General features: G+C 45.6%; 1 pseudogene; it reads left to right on the top strand.

The window, feature by feature from the left end:
- The first annotated feature begins 2,884 nt into the window (after nt 1-2,884).
- Nucleotides 2,885-6,058, top strand: part of LOC116853512 — a 7,135-nt pseudogene continuing 3,961 nt past the window's right edge.

The raw sequence follows: 6,058 nt of genomic DNA, 5'->3' as shown, positions 1-6,058 counted from the left end.
GGCGGACTCACAACCCCAATCCCTCGCAGCCCATATTCGCACGGTAGGGTCGAGGTGCCGCGTGAACACGGCGTCGAAAGGCGAGCGCACCTTCGTATAGCGGAGGTCGGGATGGCGCGTGAACACGGCGTCGAAAGGCGAGCGCACCTTCGTATAGCGGAGGTCGGGATGCCGCGTGAGCACGGCGTCGAAAGGCGAGCGCACCTTCGTAGTCGCTGTGGCTGGGACGGCCGCAGCGACGGGAATCCTCCTGGTGCCGGGAGCGCCCGGCTTTTATACCCGCGTGGATCCGCGTCGCGCTGCCCCCACCTAGGGCGCTGCGACGTCGGATCACGTGCAGGTGAGCGGAAGGCCGCGTGGCCATTAAAGTGGCGCTAAGCGCCGTGTACACCGACACGTCGGATGTTCGGGCGTGTCGGTGTGGTCGAGCCCTCAGGCGCGGGCTTAGTAACGCTTCGTTACAGAATCATTGGTAATTACTTATTATCCAGTATTTTTAATACTGAAAATAAGTAATTATCAATGATTCTTAGTATGATATTTCTATAAGGGGTGTCGGTTTTTATGCGCAGTCACTCCACGTGCAGGATCGACAGTGACAATTCTATCACGACTAATGAAACGAGTGGTCGGCCTTATAATCACGGCGCTCACTCCTTAGATCCGACTCTCGCTGGTGACTTCGGGGCTCTCCTACGCTCTCCGTTGCTCCCGTCGGCAGTGTGGTCGCGCTTGCCGTCGCCTTGAATCGTCTTAGGCATTCGGGAGAACAGAATCTCGTCAAACACTCGTCGAACTGCGGTATTTGTAGCGGTATTTTGTAGCGGTACACAAAAAACTTGCAGCGGTAAAAGCACGATACGGCGAATCGACTTCTTTCGTGTTCCGGCAACGAATCTCTCGATCTTCTTTAGTTTTGCCTTTTCCTCCGTTTCTTTCGTTCCGTAGGAGCGCAGTAGTGTAAGTATAAGCAGTGGTGTGTTGTCTTCCAATCGCCATATGCGACATCCGTGCGTTATATTATTGGGCTGCGCTGTGACTCGAGCGGTCCGTCCTCTACTATTCAGCACATGATTTTTCTTAATCTTTCATAATTAATTTCTTGATTATTATTACGAATATCGCAAAACGGTATAGGACTTTTATATTTATTTTAACCCACTCTACGTTCTCACGAAAGCTTCGTAGATTGTTCTGAGACACCCTGTATATATATAGGGTGGGCCATTTTATTCAATACACGTAAAAATCTCAAAAAGGAGAATTTAAAAAAAAAAAATGTTTCAAACAAAAGTTGTCCGGTTTAAAGGGGGACATCTGAAGGTGACCTTGACTTTGACCTCAGAGGTCATTCTGAAGGTTATTCAAAAGTTAACTTTGCATTTTAAATAGAAACATTAATTTTTTTTTACGGAATTTCATTTTTGGTAAAGAAACTAACAACTTTTGTTTGAACGAATTTTTCGTACGACCTCCATTTTCTAAGATATTTACGGAAATATCTACAAAATTATTGGTTTTAATAATTTTTTACTAGAATTCTACCAACTTTACCGAAAAATGGTAAGAGATAAAAATTGTTTATTTTCTTCTCATAGAGCTCCGGGAATTTTTCTGAATTTTTTAGTTAACTTCTTAGTACTGCATTTTCTTGCATTTTCTGAGTACTAAAAAGTACTTTTAGTACTTTTCAAGTACTAAAAAGTTTATAAAAAATTCTGAAAAATTCCCGGAGCTCTATGAGAAGAAAATAAACAATTTTTATCTCTTACCATTTTTTGATAAAGTTGGTAGAATTCTAGTAAAAAATTATTAAAACCAATAATTTTGTAGATATTTCCGTAAATATCTTAGAAAATGGAGGTCGTACGAAAAATTCATTCAAACAAAAGTTGCTAGTTTCTTCACGAGGAATAAAATTCCGTAAGAAAAAAATTAATGTTTCTATTTAAAATGCAAAGTTGACTTTCGAATAAACTTCGATCTTCAGGATGAGTTCCGAGGTTAAAGTCAATGTCACCTTCAGATATCTTCCTCTGAACCCGACAACTTTTGTCTGAAACATTTTTTGAAAAAATTTCTCTTTCTTAAGATTTTTGCGTGTATTGAATAAAATGGCCCACCCTGTATATATACAGTCCGGAAAATCATCCGAAATATTTCGGGATGTGATTCGGGACTTTAAAAGAAAAAAAAAAAGCTATATAAACATAGGTCCGGAAATAAGTCGTTTCCGAGTTATAGCCACTTGTTAAAAAAATCGTCAATTTACAGTCCGTGTGGCACCTCTTTTTAAATTATTTTTATTTTTATTTTCATTTCTTATTTTTTTTTATTTTCAAATTTTATTATTTTTTTAAATTAACATTCTTTATTTTTTTTTCATTTTTCGATATTTGTAAATATATTATTTTTTAAATCAAACATAAACATGAATAGGTATTGCTCACCCTGGGCTGAATCGCCTCTGGTATGAAGAAAGGTTTGAGCTGTGGCTTGAGCTGTGAACGATGTCGCGAAGCGTTCTCCGGGCGACAGGGGTGTGTGTTCTGTTTTTAATAATAACAGCGGTTGTCAAAGAGTTGACAGCGAGACGTAGTCGCGAGCGGTCGTGTTTCTGACGGTACCAATTCTGAGACTGTAAAGACGTGTTTTCGCTGTACATTAAAGCTTCTTGTTCTTTTATAATTGTGTGTTACATTCATTTCTCCCGTGCACGATCGCGTGTACAAGTGCGGGCATAACATTTTGGGAGCTCGTCCGGGATTGGACGGACACGACGAGCCATCTCCGTCGTTCGAACAGACAATCAACAATTGAGCGGACGAGTGCAACGAGTTGCTCACAAGTAATGTCCACTGCAAGGACTCCCTTACGCAAGGGAATGTGCACACATGTGTCGTCGGGGGACGCTGAACAGTCATTGGAAGGTAACGAGTGGATGTCACGTGACGCCGGATGCCCGACAACAGGAGCTGGAGCCGCGGTTTCAGAGACGCTCTTCCGCGAAGCGATAGAGGAGCTCAGACAACTGCGGGAGGAACGAGCGCTGCAGCGGCGACAACAGGATGAGCTCAAGGCAACACTGCGTCTTTGTGACAAAGAGCTCCAACGGTAACGGCAACGAGAAATCTAGATAAGTAATTCCATTAATAGATACGCTGTTAGAACACTGTTAGAAATGCGAGCGGGTTTTTCGGTGACAGCGACGTGCAAGTTTCAGAAAATGCACAAATTCGTTCGGGCACGATATACGTGATATAATAATCTCGCTTATAAATTAAAACTTGATTTTTATGATGGGGAAACATTGCTGTATGAATTCTTCTCACAATTTGATCTTATAGCAAGAGCAAATAGTTGGGGTGAAATTACAAAATCAATTTGTTAGCGGCTCACTTGAGAGGGAAAGCGCGTTCGATGTTAAATAGTTTAAATGGAAGTTTTGGTTAAACAGATATAAAATCAAATTTAGCATGTAGTTTTTATCAGACCGGAAAGGAATAATGAGGAAGATTGTTTGAGTTTAAAAAAAATACGAGCTCTGATGTGTCAGATGTGAATGTAGTCCGAATTCTAGTGGGAGTTAGCGGTTCATTTCAAAAGAAGGTTGTTTCGAACGGCCTGAGGTCTAGAGCGGCTGGTTCGTAATGCCGTCGAACGTTCGTCGACTGCTATCTTAAGTTGCGTGAGTATGTCTTGCTCTCCTATTCAGGAGCCTCGAAAGATGGTGAGAGGAAAGTGCGAGAGTGCTCTTGTGTATAAGCGCACTGCGTGGCTCAGTATAAAGCCCGCGTGGAGTTGCCCGGCGCCTCCGCGCTGAGAATGAATCCCCCTTTCGGAGGATGATAGTCACTCAGAGGATGGAGACACTAGTCCGTCTCCTTTCGTGAGTGTCGGAACCGGTCCGAATGAGATTCAGCTCTGGTTGGCGAGGAAACAACAGAGGCTGAATCCGAGATGATAGCCAGACGAGCTGAATTCGCCTTTATCAGTCGCGCACGCGGCACCTGCGATGTCTTGTAGGGATCGCCTACACACAAGTGCGACGCTGAACCGCGGACGCGGCCGTGGCGAAGTCTGACGGTGACGTGCAGGTAACTGTAAACGTGCGTCAATAATATCGTGTGCGTGACGAATGCTAAGTCTCGTCGAGGCAAGGAGTGAAGAGTCCTCGCATGTAGTGCCGTGGATGCACCGACGTAGAAGTCTTGAATAGACTTAGGCCAGCGATCAGGTGTTGCACGAGCGCTGTGTCTCTTGCAGGGACGTAATAGTGAGTATACCTCGTGGGAGGGCTGCGGCCCTGGCAGCGAAGCAATAGCAAGCTTGGCTCGCGTGAGCTGCGTCCCTGACAGCGACTAAGTCCGGTGCGGACGTGAAGGCGAGCTTGGCTCGCGTGTATAGGCTGCGCCTCTGGCAGCGTTTGAGTCCTAGGCGGACGTAAATGCGAGCGTGGCTCGCGTGTATATGCTGCGTTTCTGGCAGCGAAGCAATAGCGAGCGTGGCTCGCGAGAGAGCTGCGGCCCTGGCCGCAGAGTTCTTGATTACGACGACTCGCGCGGAGTCGTGAGCTCAATCGTACTAAGTTCTGTTGGCGCTAATACCCGGTATTCAATACGGGAAATGTCGCGAAGCGAGACGTCCACCGCGGTGGAGGCGTCCAGGTAATCCGACGTGATCGCGCGAAGCCTTCTCTCAATTCTCGATCGTATTGAGAAGGTGGAGATCTGTGGAGTTACCATACACTTTGTACCACAGATGCCAATGTGTCCTCGGACACTCTAGAGGCGTTAGCCCAACGTGCAAACGTACTCTAAAGAGCTGCGGAGAGTTGTATAGAATTGCCGAAATCTAAACGCAAATGCCAACGTGTCTACGACACTCTTAAGGCAGTGAAGATCGATGCAGATATGCAAATACACCTCTGGTGAGGCAAGTGCCCAACGTGCTTGCGCACTCAAAAAGGCGATTGGAAGCTAGCTACAGCGTAAAAGAATACCTGATGTGCAGTCAAAGCTGGCAACAGGCAAAAGGCATAAAAGCCTTGAGTGGTCTCGCGCGGCGTCTTATATAGGCGCCTAAGCGAAACTTAACCGCGAGAAGCGGCTCCGGCCGACGCGTTCGCCGCGGCGGCGGTAGGCCGGCGACCGCGAGTTGAGTGGCGCCTGGGGCTCGGCCGCCCGCCGTACTCGTTCCGCATGGACATTCTACGGCTGTCCGGAACAAAGGTTGATTAGGTTTTTGGTCCCTTGATTTTTGGTTCTTTGAATTCACTAGAAATCGTATCTTTTTATTCAATTGAGTTGATTCGGCTTCACATTCAGAGCTTGGGTAGTTTGTGCATTTGTGTTTGCTCTTTTGTGTTTTCCGGTCTTGAGAAAAATAATTGACATGTTTGATTTGTGCCGTGTTAATGATAGCGACTTTCCAAGAATAGATACGCGCTTCTGTTCTTTTGTTTGTTTTAGAAAAAGATTTGCTGTTAGTTCCATGGAAAGAAATTATCTTGGAAGATTTGTTTGGATCGACAGAAGAAACTGCCCTACCCACGGTTTTGACCGTGGTTTTCCCGTGTGGCATTGGGCAAATGCTGAGGCGGGGACTTGGGGTGTCCTTGCAAAAGAACGTTTGGGTCCTACCTCCTCCTTGTCTGAAGAATTCAAGAAGAGCATTCCGAAAGAGGAGATCAACGGTAGAGGGAAAGGAAAAAGAATGTTTTTTTTCCCCGAAGAAGTGCAAGAAAGAAGCTGATAAGCATAAGTGGAAGAGATGTAGACTCAGCGGACAGTCTCTTCATGTGGAGGTGCTGATGAAGTGACGAAACACCCAAAGTTGTTACGAAGGAGAAGAGTCTGGCCAATTCTTCTCCGACGTAGTGGAGAGTGCACTTCGCAAAAGAAAGCCACTGGAATTAGAAACTTGTTGCGAAGAATGGATCCAGGGGAATGGCTCCCGGTAACCTACTGCAGAAGCATAGGGTACGGCAGGAAGCCAACTGGAAACACAGAAAATCTTCGACAAGTGCTACAATTGTCGGGTCGACAGTCATGAAGAG

The sequence above is a fragment of the Odontomachus brunneus genome, unplaced genomic scaffold (assembly GCF_010583005.1).
Source record: "Odontomachus brunneus isolate Ranch 3 - 2012 unplaced genomic scaffold, Obru_v1 Obru_scaffold_340, whole genome shotgun sequence".
Classification (NCBI taxonomy): domain Eukaryota; kingdom Metazoa; phylum Arthropoda; class Insecta; order Hymenoptera; family Formicidae; genus Odontomachus; species Odontomachus brunneus.
Note: the sequence above shows the minus strand (reverse complement) of the source record. Positions and strands in the feature narration are given on the sequence as shown.